This window comes from Mauremys reevesii, linkage group 14 (assembly GCF_016161935.1).
Source record: "Mauremys reevesii isolate NIE-2019 linkage group 14, ASM1616193v1, whole genome shotgun sequence".
NCBI classification, from domain to species: domain Eukaryota; kingdom Metazoa; phylum Chordata; order Testudines; family Geoemydidae; genus Mauremys; species Mauremys reevesii.
The window spans coordinates 36001344-36015215 of NC_052636.1; the positions used below are offsets into that span (position 1 = coordinate 36001344).

Genomic DNA, 13872 nt, shown 5'->3' on the forward strand with positions numbered 1-13872 from the left:
TGGTCTCTTTCTTAGGCAAACATTTTAACCGTGATGGGGTGGGGGGAGAATGATTCTCAAAGGAGAAGAGAAAGATGATCTCTGGGAAATTTAACCCCCTGCGACCTCCATGATGGAGACGGAGAAGGACTCAGGGCAACAGGCTCCCTCCAAAGAAGAAGTTGCTGGGATTGGGAAACACGGGGAACAGCCCCAAACACGAAAGGATTTTTAATTGACATTTGATAATAACATAGAAATGAAAGAGAAAGGGGGGAAATCAGAGAGATTTTATATCAGTTGTTGATTAGGGGAGACGGGAGAGCGGCTCATTGGAGGGGAAAGGGGGGAAATTGCCCCAGATTTTATAGCCCGTGTGAGACACTGAGCGAGAAAAGGGGCAGAACTAGAGAGAATTTGTATCGGGGGTGAGAGGCAAGTGGCACAAACAGGGGAAGGATCCAATTAACCCCCCTTCGCCCGCCTGCCCGGGAATTTCCTGGCTGCCCAGAGACAGTTCAACCCCCCGCGCCTCCCACTGACCTTCCCGCCCCCGCAACTCCAGCTTCTCCCCTCCCTGCCTGACACCCCCCATCTTCCCCCACACCACAGGGGATCCCCCCCGCCGGGCCCCAGTCTCTGCTCCCCAAATCCCAGCGGTGGGGGGGGGGCGTGGATCCTGCTGCGGCTCCGCTGGGGCTGAGGTGGCTCCGAGGCTTCTCCCGGGTTCCTTTCTCTGTGTCCCCCAGGAGTCATACCCCAGATTTTGGGGACCACTGACCCCTACTCGCTAAGCAGGGGCTAGTGATGCCAAAGCCCAGGGAAAGGGAGAACAAGTGCGGGGGCCCCAGCACCGGAACCATGACCCCCCCCACGTCTGTGTGTGGCTCCGCCCCCTTCCACACCTTCCACCCACAGCCCCATCCACTGTCACCTCTGTTCCACCCCTTCCCCCACTGGCCCCACCCTGTCACTCCTTTACCCCTGCCCCACTGCGGCCCCGAGACCAGAGAAGCTCTGTGCCCCTGCTGCAGCCCCCGGGCCGTAGCAGGGAGTGGGAGCTCCTCCAGCCCTGGGGCCACCGTGGGGGAGACTTTCCCAGGGGGGCCTAATTTGCCCAGGGCCCCTAGTCATGGGCCCCACTGTCCCCTTGGCAACGCAAGGTTTGGGGAGGCTGAGCCCCCCCGAGCCTCCATTACGAGCCGCCGAGGCTACCTCTGCTCAGTGGGTGGCCAGTCTCCCTGTGTCTCTGCTGCTCGTGCTGGGGAGCCCGGCCGGCCTTAGGGGTGGGGCCCCCGGCAGCCGCCCAGGGCTCCAGGGGGTCAAAGGGCACCGTGTGGCCATGCAAAGGTGCTCACTGCTCTCCCCTGCCCTAATGCTCCTCCGTGGCCCCACAGAGGCTGGGGGGAGCGAGGAGCAACACTATGTGCCCCATGCATCCTGGTCACTTTCCCCACCTGGGCTGGGCTGTGAGCAGTTCATGATTCTCTCAAATGTTGCAGTTCTCAAATACTTGCTGAATAATTCGTGTGCACTGTTGTTGGTCTGGAGCTCATCTGTGAGCACGTTATTCAGGTCATTCAGTGTATGAAATTCAAGATCCGATGGTTAGATTGAAAATCAGGGCTTTTGGGTCCTATTCCCAACTCTGCCCCTGACTGGCTGTGTGACCTAAGAGAAGTCAATTCTCCTTTCTCAGCCTGAACTTCTCTCTCTTTCGCGTAGGGATAATAATGATCCGCTCCTACCTAGCTCAACCCACTCACTCTTCCCCAGCACACACACTGTCTCTCCCCAGAACACAAACAGTCTCTACCCCGCCATGCACACTGCAGTTGAAAAGCAGCTGGCAATCTAGTAAGATGCCCGTGGAACGGTGGGATAGAGAAACCTGCATCATGTGATGCTGTACCAGCCCGTGAGGCATTGCAAACCCTTCCCAAAACACCCTGCAGCCAGTTGCACAGTGGGATAGTTACCCACAGTGCACTGCTCTCTGTTGCCATCCACGAACTGCTAGCATGGATGTGCTCTGGTGACACAAGGGGCATAGGGAGGACATTCAATAGCTGTTTTAACTAAACACTTTAACTAAAGCAGCAATGCCGGGGGGTTGGTGGCTTCTTTGTTTCCTCACCCTGGAGTAAACTCAGCTTTTTATTCCATTCTTGATGCTTCATGGAATAACAACAGATGACCGAAGAAAGATGTGGACAGGGTGGGTCTCGGGAGGGGCAGAGAGTTTCGAGCGGTGGGCAGAGCAGGTCTCGGAGGTGGGGGCAGTGAGCAGGGCAGGTCTCAGGGGAGAGGCACAGAGGTGTGGGTGGTGGGCAGGGTGGGTTGCAGGGATGGGTCAGAGTGGTGGCGGCTGGTGGGCAGACCTTGTGGTAGCGGGTGGAGAGGCACGAGCAGGAGGCAGGAAGGCCTTGGGGGAGGAGAGGAGCGAGCGAGAGGTGGATCAGCCGTCCTCAGCCAAAGAGGAAGAGCGAGGGTGGGAAGTGGCCAAACAGGAGCAAGGGGGGAGCACAGGTGGGGCCTCAGAGAGAGGAGAAGGGGGGGCAGTGCCATGGTCTGGGCACCAATGGGCCCCCCACTTCCAGGGAGCTTCCAACGCTCACACCCAGCCTCCCCAAATGCAAGAGCCATGGGCCACCTATTCTCTTCATCTTCACTAATCAAGCCCCTCCCCAAGCTATGTTGATGGGAGAAGCCCTCCTGTTGGCACAGCGCTATCTGCACCGGGGTTAGGCTGATATAACTGCATTGCTTAGGGAAGTACATTTTTTACACCCCTGAGTAATGTAGTTACACCGATCTAATTTTGTAGTGTAGACCTGTCCAAAGAATCTTGGGAGTAAAACTTCACCTGCTCCTCTGCTTTACTGAATCCAAACACCAGCAAAGCTTGTCAGGCCCAGATGGAGGTTGGCAGAGAGTCAGGTGTGTGCAGACATGATCCCTTCAGCAGCTGAAGACACCATGGCTTAGCTGGCTAAAACCATTGTTTTGTATGCAGGAGATCCTGGGTTCAAGTTCCAGTGGTACCTTCCTGAGTTGCTTTTGGGGCACCTGGTACTGGCTACTGTCAGAAGACAAGATTCAGAGCTAGATGGACCTTCGGTCTAGCCTAGTGTGGTTTTTCTTATGGTTTAAATTACACTCACAGGCACTGAGGATAGAGTTACTGAAAGTTTGGGAGTTAGGAGCTGATAGGTCAGTGGTCCAGTCCCCTCACAGACGACCCCATCCCTCTGGGACAGGGGCAGGTCTGAGCTCTCACACCAAATGCTCATTGTGGCTGCCAGAATCTGTGGGCAGCTCGTTTAGTTTATGCCGAGGGTTGAGTCCTGTTTTGTGCACTGTGTCTGCGAATGAAAATCCTAAACCACCCTTTGAAATAACAAAAGCAGCAGGACGTGTTTCTGTCCCTGCCCCAGAGCAGACAGACCAATGGAGAAATGCCATGAGTCCAGGGTAATACTCCCCTGCGGTTTTACCATTTCCACTTGCTAAACCCCCTCCCAACCTTCTGGGCTCCTGGAGCAGGGGACTGAGCCTGAGCCGAGACACGGACACTGCAACTTTACAGCCCAAGCCACATGACCCTGATTAATGTGACACGGGCCAGTCGTGGGTGTTTCATTGCACTGGAGACGTAGCCTAATGTTATGTCTGCACTGTGATTAACACACCCAGGGCACCTGTCGCAAAGCCCGGGTCAGCTGACTCAGGGTTATGGGGCTTGGGCTGCAAGAGTATAAAATTACAGTGCAGACAGATGGGCTTGAGCCCAACCTCTGAGACCCCACGAGGGTGAGGTTTCGAACCCAGGCTTCAGTGTGAACACAAATATCTGCACCACAGTTTTTAGCCTTTCAGCTTTAGCTTCATGAGGTCAGATGGTCCAGGCCAGCCATGCTGCCATCTTTATCCCAGGAGAGATGGACTCTAAGGGTACGTCTCCATTGCAATGTCAGCCAATGGGTGGCACGCTGTGCTCAAAGCAGCACCCTGGAAGCCCCATATTCACCACTCTCATATAATGATGATACGGTTTGTACAAAGTCTGCCTGGTGAGGTGTCATTTCAAAAGTCTTGGTCAGTTGAACATTAATATTGTGTTGGATTGTGTGTGTAGCATTGGCTGGGAAGTTTTGCTCTGTGTGTGTTACTGAGATGAGGTTGGGAAATGCCCACCACCAGCCTTTCAGGTGTGAGAATGGAGGAGCCAGACTCGCTGCTGGCCCATTAAAGGGATCCACACTCCCAAGGACTATCCCAGGAACCGTGTACAATGCAGACTTCTCCGAGATAGCACAGCGACAATGGACACTGCTTGCTCACATCCTAGCAAAAGTACTTCCTAGCCAGTTGGAAGAAACTATGAAAGGGGGGGTAGAGACATTATGAGTTAGCCTCTCTCCCCTACAACTCAACAGCTGGAAACACACCTGGATGGCAAAACTGATTCAGAAATCAGAAGAGAATAATAATAATACATTCAAACCAAAGTCCCCAAACAGACTAGTAGTGGTTTTTCAGCAGAAAATTTTCAGTTTGGGGAATTCTGTTTTCTCAGTCAGACTTTGCCAAGGGAAGCAGAGAGAAAATGGTTGAGTTGCCTCCTTCAGAACAGCTTGGCCTAGGCACTAGCTCTGGTTCACTGTTGTGGCCTTGCTCAGGTTGGGGGTAGTTTAATTATTTGGGGAGGTCCCAGGGTGTTTGGGGCAGATTATGAGGCTGTTCCCTTTTGAGATAAAAACTAAGTAATGCCGGACTAGAGAATTGTTTTAGAAATCTGGTATTTAGACATTTTATTTGAAGCAAAGGGGGTGGGGTGGGGGAGAGATTCTGAGAAGGTTTTTGTTTGCAAGAAGCAACATTGTTTGATCTGTCATTGTACCAAAGTGGGGAGACGGTTGTCTATAAAGGAGGGTGAAGACTAAATGCAGCTGCTGAGGATGGGATTTGAACCCATGTGTGCAGAGCACAATGGATTAGTAGTCTATCACCTTAACCACTCAGCCACCTCATCTGAGCTATCAGGAAGTGGACAGGAGGAGAAATCTAAGGCCGGCAGAGATAGGGCCATTAAGGAGTTTTTAAATACTAAGCGTAAGCAGGGGCTGAATGAGCTCCCCCCTCACATCTAGTGAGGAGCTGGGGGAAGACTTCAGGAACAGGCCGTGTTTGCACAGACACCCCTACTCTGCCTAGCTATGCAGCATGATGGGGCCGCTTCCCCAAAATGACCAGTTTGGGATGGTGGTGGGTTGCAAATCACTTTAGCATTGAGTGGTATGAAATGTTATTCTCCTTCCTGTACGAGTGAAGGGCAGCAGAACGTACCTAGGCCGTCCTGATGGAGGGGTGGGTGGGTGAGGAATCACTTTCATTGGACTGCAGAGAAGTGATTGAGGACGTCACCCTAACCCAGTGGGCCCCAAACATTTCACACTGTGCCCTCGGATCCATGGCTGTGGCCCCTCGGAAGCCGCGGTCGAGAACCGGGGCTGGGAGTGGGGCCGTTGCTTGCTGGGGATGGGGGTGCGGACAGGGGTAAGGGGGTCGAGGCCGGGCTGGGAGCCAGGGGCCCAGGCTGAGGGTGGGGTTGGGGAAGAGCTGGGACAGAGTGGGGCTGAGTGGGGCTTCCTCCCTGCCCTCCATGGGGGCTGGCTCAGGCCCTGAGGTGCCCCCATCAATCTTCCTCTGTGTCCCCCTAGGAGTCTTGCCCCACATTTTGGGGTCCGCTGCCCTAAACTGACCCCTAGTCACTAAGCAGGGGCTAGTGATGCTAAAGCCTAGGGACAGGGAGCTTTGCCAGAGTGGAGACTGTAGGTCACATGATGGGGGGCTGTGAGGGGCACACAGGCTCCGTGCTCTGGAACAGCTCGGAGTCAAACCCAGGCAGGAGCCTCCTCAGTGTGACCCCCCCAGGGGACGCCCTCACTGGGGGAAGCCTCCTTGGCTTCAGCCCCTCCTGGGACTGACCTTGGACCTTTCAGCCCCCCTGTTCCACACCAGGAGCTTCCTGCAGTGAGTCCACCTGAATCGGACACCTTGGAAAGCCTCACCCCCCCGAAGGGGAGTCCTGCACCCCAACTTCCACAGTCCCCAGTGACTCTCAGCCAGCGCTGTACAACAGAAGGTTCGTTAGGGGTCTGGGATCCAGCCTGGGAAAGTTCTGTGTTCGCACAGGAAGCAGGAAGATTCAGCAACGTCCATCTTGGGCAGCCCCTGAACTCAGAGCCTGGGCTCTCCCGTCGAGTCCCCAACCCAGCAGACTCCTTGCTCCCAACAGCCCGACTCAGCCAGGCCCTTTGCCCCTCATCTGTCCTCTGTCCTGTTTCCCTGGCAACCTGCTCACCTGGCCTCCAGCTCGTTCTTTGTTCTCCGACTCCTCCCAGCCAGCTGGCCTCTTGCAGCAGGTGCGCCCCGGCCATCGGTTGCTAGGAGACAGAATTTGTGGCCATTGTCTGGGCCCAGGCAGCTCAACAGCAGCCACACCTGCCCTTTGGGGGTCTCTGCCAAGATTTAACCCCCTTGTCCCACCGCTGAGATCCGTGGTCCCAAAACACTTCAGGGTCATGCCCCCACCCCGTCCATGCTCCCCCCGAGTCGTGGCTGGGAGTGGGGCCGCAGCTAAGGGGGAAGGGACACAGACAGGGTAAGGGGCTGAGGCAGGGGCCAGAGCTGGGGCTGGAGCCAAGAGTGGAGCTGGGTGGCTCCCCCTCCCCGCCCCATGGGGGCTGGCCCAGGCCCAGCTGCATCCCCCTGAATGTTACTCCATTCCCCCTGGCAGGGTGCACCCCACATTTTGGACCTTTAACCTAGATAATCGTGCAACAAATAGGGGAAACTGAGGTACACACAAGATGCAAACAAAACATCCAGAAAATTCCCACTTCGTCAAAGGGGTGTCAGTGGGGTCGGAGCTGGGCAGCAGCACAGGAAAGTGGGGAGGTTAAACTGCAAAACATCCCCCTGTGTTCCCGCAAAAGCCTCTCGTTTATCCCCTAACCCCCTCCCCATTAAAATCTCCACCCCTGCCCTGGCACACAGAGACCCCCTCACTCCAACACAGATTTTTAACTTTTCTTACTTGTCCTTGGCCTTCCACAAAATGACCCAGGGCTTTTACAACGAGAATGAGAAAACAAACTAAATCAAACCCAAAGAAACCGCTATCGACCTCCCCACCACACACACTTTGGGTCTGAATTTTTCTACTGAAATGTTGAGGCAATAAAACTCTCACTGCTCTTGTCCAGAAACAAACCTAAGCCCCCCATGCAGTACCTGGGGCATCTATGTCTGACCCACCAAGGCTTCAGCTCCTTTGGGGAGATTTCCAGCTGCCCAGTCCTGCTGCTATTCCAGGGGAGCAATTCCTGGCTCCTGTCAGCATTTATCTCAGCCCCGTTCTGGGCATCACAGGTTTCTCCGCAAAAGGGCAGCGAGTGGTTCTAGGGGCCAGTGATCCTCCTCCAAATCGAGCTAGAACCTGAGACTTCTTCCCCTTCCCCAGGTTGTGGGTGGGGAGGCATTTCACAGAGCTCTCGGAGCTATAGCCCGTGGCTAAGGAGAGAGAAAAAGCCTCCCATCCCCCTCTGCTCTGGGGGCTGGGTTTCCTCCTGAAGCCTCTGCCCCCCACCTAGTGCCTATGGCTCATCCCTGACCCTTGCTGCTGCTCCTTGCTATAGACTGTGAAAGGAGCGGAGGCAGCAGAGGAGCTTTCTGGGGACGCAGATCTGAGGCTTTGGGAAAGCCACATTGTCTGAGACATCAGAGCTCTGCAAACCAGGCAGCCACCCCCTCAATCCGAGGCCTGTTCCAGCCCTGAGTCTGGGCTGCCGCAATCCCTCACCCAGAGCAGGGCGCCCACAGATTACAGCCTGGAAATAGGCGTGTGAGACTAACTCCTGTTCTCCCTGACAGGGCCTCCCCTAGACCAAGTGGCATCCCAGGCAAGAAGTGTCTTCAGTGCCCCCCCCCACTCCATATGTTAAACCATTGAATACCTTATTTTTATTGCATTTGTAGCTCATTTCATGATTTCGATGCACAATCTGGATGCAGGATTTTCTCTATCATATAAGACAATAAATGTTCATGCTAGGATGTGTAAATCTGTATTTATTCATGCCGTATATAAGCAAATGAAAAAATAATTTCTTTTAAGCATATAGAAACTTTTAATTTTGACAGTAACTGAAATGTACTAACATCTAGAAATGGAACTGTCACCAGCACAGGGTGGGCTGGTATTAAATAGTGTTACAGTCGGAGACAGACAGCGTTAGGATGTTAACCCCAGCCCTTTGTTCAAAGGTCGCTTCTCTCGCCTTTCCCCCATGAACTGAAGCGCAGCATTCAAGAGATCCGGAGACTAGTTGATGACGTTTCCAAGTGCTAAAATAGCAAGCGATGTCCGTCTTGCATTGGCCATTATTGACTGGAGAGATGGTTTATGGAGAATAAACTTCAAGGTGAGAAGCAGTAGCCCAAAAAGGCCCCTGCAGGTGCTGAAGTAGCTCAGTTGGGAGAGCATTAGACTGAAGATCTAAAGGTCCCTGGTTCAATCCCAGGTTTCAGCAGGCTGTTTCATCCCTCTTCCTGCAGCAGTGAGCTCTTTCCTGGAAGCCCAGCACTGCCTTTACTCAATGCAAGTCCCTCATTTTGGGCTTCACTGCAGGAAAAGGCAGCATTGGCTTCTGCACCCAGTTGGCCCACCGGACCTTTCTTTCTTCTCTTGCTGCTTCTCAGCAAGGGGAAGAAAAAGAAGCTCCCCTTCAAGCTAGAGTCACAAGGGTGATGTAAGGACGACTTCCTGATCCCTGGCTCCAGTCCTCTGCTCTTCCAGCTGACCCATCAGAGAGCTGCTGCCAGTTTCTCCAGGTTCGCCCATCAGTGTGTGCCAGGGTGAGCACCACCAAAGTGCAGGGAATTTGAGGGCGGGGCAGGGCAGTGCACTGTAATGGAGTTTCTGTCGTGTAGTGGTTCTCACATTTCCCTAACCTGCATCAAGCCGGCTAGGCAGAACTGGAGATTAGCTAATGTAGTTCCTATATTCAAGAAGGGGAAAAAAAGTGACCCGGGGAACTATAGGCCTGTTAGTCTAACATCTGTAGTATGCAAAGTCATGGAAAAAATCTTAAAAGAGAGAGTGGTTCCGGAGCATGAGGCCGATGGCAACTGGGATAGATTACAGCATGGATTTACGAAAGGTAGATCGTGCCAAACCAACCTGATCTCCTTCTTTGAGAAAGTAACAGATTTTTTAGACAAGGGAAATGCGGTGGATCTAATATATCTGGATTTCAGTAAGGCGTTTGATACGGTACCGCATGAAGAATTACTGGTTAAATTGGAAAAGATGGGGATCGAAATGAAAATCCAGAGGTGGATAAGGAGCTGGTTAAAGGGGAGACTGCAGAGGGTAGTATTGAAGGGGGAACTGTCCGGTTGGAGGGGGGTTACCAGTGGAGTTCCTCAAGGCTCGGTTTTGGGTCCGATTTTATTCAATCTATTTATTGCTGACCTGGGAACCAAGAGTAGGAGTGGGCTGATAAAGTTTGCGGATGACACCAAGTTGGGGGGTATTGCCAATTCAGAAGAGGATCGGGATATTCTCCAGGGAGATTTAGATGACCTTGTAAACTGGAGTGTTAGTAACAGGATGAAATTCAATAGTGAGAAGTGTAAGGTTATGCATTTAGGAATGACTAACAAGAACTTTAGTTATAAGCTGGGGACGCACCAGTTGGAAGTAACGGAGGAGGAGAAGGACCTAGGAGTCCTGGTTGATCGTAGGATGACTATGAGTAGGCAATGTGATGTGGCCGTTAAAAAAGCTAATGCGGTCTTGGGTTGCATTAGGCGAGGTATTTCTAGTAGGGATAAGGAGGTGCTAGTCCCGTTATATAAGGCGTTGGTGAGACCTCATTTGGAGTATTGTGTGCAGTTTTGGTCTCCCATGTTTAAGAAGGATGAATTCAAACTAGAACAGGTACAAAGAAGGGCCACTAGAATGATCCGAGGAATGGAAGGCCTTTCGTATGAAAGGAGACTTGAGGAGCTCGGTTTGTTTTCCTTAACCAAAAGAAGGATAAGAGGAGATATGATCACACTCTTTAAATATATCAGAGGGATAAATACCAGGGAAGGAGAGGAATTATTTCAGCTCAGTGCTAATGTGGACACGAGGACAAACGGATATAAATTGTCAGTCAGGAAATTCAGGCTTGAAATTAGACGAAGGTTTCTAACCATCAGGGGAGTACAATACTGGAACAGCCTACTGAGGGAAACAGTGGGGGCGAAGGACCTCCATGACTTTAAGATTAAGCTAGATAAGTTTATGGAGGAGATGGTATGATAGGATAACGGGCTTAGTCAATAGGTCAATTAAGTGCCACACTGGTAAATAGTACAATGGGTCAATGGTATGATATAATCTTTTCCAGAGGGTTTGGCTGGAGAGTCTTGCCCGCATGCTCGGGGTTCAGCTGACCGCCATATTTGGGGTCGGGAAGGAATTTTCCTCCAGGGAAGATTGGCAATGGCCCTGGAGGTTTTTCGCCTTCCTCCGAAGCATGGGGCAGGGGTCGCTTGCTAAGGAGTGGGTGGATCGGCTTATGTGGCCTGCATCTTGCAGGAGGTCAGACTAGATGATCATAATGGTCCCTTCTGATCTTGAATTCTATGATTCTATGATTCTATGACACCAACTTGTCTGGGGTGTTTCCCAGAAGCAGAGCACAAGTTTGAAATACAGGCAGCATAGAACCAATATTCATAACGTCAACTACAAAAATGATACACATCTAGAGATAGCATCATTATTAACCAATCAGAACCTCTCCATAGACCCCCTTACACAACTACCTTTATACAATATTGGCTGCAAATATAGAACAGTGGTTGCAATGGTGATCTATACAGTTACAGTTTATGTCAATAACGTCACAGGAGGTGACACGGCATCAGTGAGACTGATACTGGAATACTGCCTCCAGTTTTGGTGTCCTCGTTTGAAAAAGATGTTGTGAAATTAGAGTTTGGGACAGCAAAGATCCACCAAATGTTCTGAGGGCTGGAGAAGATTGAAAGGTGACTTCATTGAAGTGTTGAAGTGTCTTAATGGAGAGAAAAGACTGGGTATTAAAGGGCTCTTGAATCGAGCAGAGAAAGGCATAACAAGACTCAGTGGCTGGAAGGTGAAAAGAGACAAATTCATATTACAACTAAGGCACAAATATTCAACAGCGAGGATGATTCACCACAGGAACAAGCTACCAAGGGAAGTGGTGGATTCTCCATCTCTTGATGTCATTTCATGAAGACTAGATGCCTTTCTGCAATGTGTTTGCCCCAAAAGTAGCTATGGTGTCCTACAGGAGGCCTGTGATATGCAGGGGGTCAGATTAGATGCTCTAATGGTCTCTTCTGGCCATAAAGTTGACTCATTTCTGAAAATCTGAGTGTAGCATTGGGAGCAGCGTCTGATGTTTCCCTGTCTAGCCGGCTTGCTGCCTAGAACGAACGCTCCTTGAGTGGGGTGATCCACAGGGAGTAGCTCAAACCTCCAAAGTGCCTAGGCAGGGGCAGGACATTGGCACAGCAAGGGAGGGGTGTGGCAGTGACATCACAAAGGCGTTTTGCAGGACCTCAGACTATTGGTCCGAGGTGGTGGGGAGGTGGTGACCTCACAGAAAGATGCTGACAACAGCCAGGTAGGACAGGGGCGAGGGGCCAGGGAAACCTCAGAGACCCCTGTGGCTTTGCTTCAGCAAGTCTCCTTCTCCAGGTCTCTCTTTGAGGACTGAGAGAGTATTCGGGTTCACGGACGTGAGCACCAGGAGGAACCTCTTTCGAGTTTTCTCCTTCCCCTTTAGTGATTTTACTGGAAAACAGCCGTCCCTGTTTACAAGGTAAGAGCCTCCTGGAAGTTTGAAACCTGTTCAGTCTGATCCAGCTGGTGACAGCTGAATTCTAGGCATGGAAAACACGAGCTTAAGGAGGCAGAATTTTATTCCGCACCTGGGATTTTGTCCCTTAGAATCACTGGGGACATTAGGGTTTGTCCTTTGTGTTTCACCTTTTCCTCCCTCCTTTCTCTTCATCTCTTCCTTCTTTTGTCCTTTCTCCTATTCCCCTCCCACTACCGTGTGTGTGTGTGTTGTGGGAGAGGGCTCTGCAGCTCCCACTGTCGGAGCTCCACCCAAAAATGTGGGGCTGAAATAGTGCTCGGGCAGTGATCCCCACCAGTGACCTGGGCCATCCTTTGGGCTCTCTGGTGAGAACCCTCAGCCTCCCGTCCTCAGTCTCTACCCTGATTGGCTGAGCAAGGGGTTACTGACAGGGAGGAGACTCAGGTCCTTGTTCTCTTTTAAGACCAAGGAAATAAGTCAGAACCAGTTCTATGTTTGATGAATTTTGCTGCTTCTCTGCATTAATGGTCTCTGAGCAGTTCATGATTCTCTCTAACATTGCAGTTCTCCTCAAATACTTGCTGAATAATTCCTGTGCACTGTTGTTGGTCTGGAGCTCATCTGAGAGCACTTTATTCAGGTCATTCAATGTCTGAAATTCAAGATCCGATGGTTAGTTTGAAAATCAGGGCTCTTGGGTTCTATTCCCAACTCTGCCACTGGCTGGCTGTGTGACCTCAGACAAGTCAATTCTCCTTTCTCAGCCTTAGCTTCTCCCTCTTTCGAGTAGGGATAATAATGATCCGCTCCTACCTACCTCAACGTGCGTGGAGGCAGGGCCGGCTCTAGATTTTTTGCCGTCCCAAGCAAAAAAATTGTTTGGCTTCCCCCACCCCACCCCTGGGCTCCCCCCTGCACCTCCCTGCCACCCCAGCCCTGGGCTCTCCCCACACACACATACCCCTGCACTCTTCTTCCACCCCAGGGTCACTGGTAACTTGCTCCCATGTGGGTCATTCAGCAGGGATTTTGGATGTGCACAGAACACAGACAGGACTGGTTCCCATATGGTTACAGAGCTGCAGTAAAGTGGAACAATTTTCAGCTTGTGTGACTGGAGGAGATCTGGATGCATATTGTAAGACTGTCCTCCATACATGAGGAAAAGTTGAGGTGCCTTTATTATTCTTTTGTTCCACTCTTTGTTTCTATGGGGAATTTGCCAATGCAATATCACTGTCTTCCTTTTAAACAAATAAAACAAAAACAAACAAAAAGGCAATGGCTGTTGAAAATAGCAATTCCAGTCCTAATAACCCCTGGGAAGCATTTCTTGCTCAATTTTATCCTACTGTTTCTACAGCAAATGACAGTGGATCAGTATATTTGATTTGGAAGAAAACAGCTGCCCAAACTGAGCTGGAGCACTCCTGAATGTTGAGGTATTCAAATCTGGAAGGCAGGTGCTAGATTCCCTTTCTGAACATTAGCTAAACCTGGAAAGGAAAAGTCAATTCCTGCTTCCATGGTTCAGGAGTGGAAATCCTCCTACGTGCCTGGTGCTGTATCTAGAGCTGCCCAGGTCCAGCAGAGCCTCCCCTCCCTCACTTTTCATTTTAACTTCTGGTGGGATCCACGTACCTCCCTTGCCAGGCTTCAGCTAGAGAGGGGCCCTGTCCATTTAGTCCCCCCAATTCCTTCTTTGGGGGCTGCCAGGTGAGGTCACACCAGTATCCCTCAGCCTGTCTGGGGATGTCTTCTGAAGGGGATGTCTGGGGCAAAGCTTTCTAGTCCAAAACGTCAGTGGCTGGAGGGGGGCACCATTTTCAGTAGTTTAATTTTTGGTATTGCACTGATTGACTGCTGGGTCTCTGAATGAGGCTTTATACTTGGGGGGTTGAGGGGGCAAGTGGGGAGCGGGTGGGCGAGCGGGTGGGCAAATGGCAGGTGGGCACTGAGG

The 13872-nt window shown here is 51.6% G+C and overlaps 2 non-coding genes across 2 annotated transcripts; one reads left to right on the forward strand and one right to left on the reverse strand.

The window, feature by feature from the left end:
• Positions 1-4932: 4932 nt before the first annotated feature.
• Positions 4933-5014, reverse strand: TRNAS-ACU. Its single transcript has one exon. It is a non-coding gene; the product is annotated as a tRNA-Ser (tRNA).
• Positions 5015-8503: 3489 nt separating this feature from the next.
• Positions 8504-8576, forward strand: TRNAF-GAA. Its single transcript has one exon. It is a non-coding gene; the product is annotated as a tRNA-Phe (tRNA).
• Positions 8577-13872: the final 5296 nt, after the last annotated feature.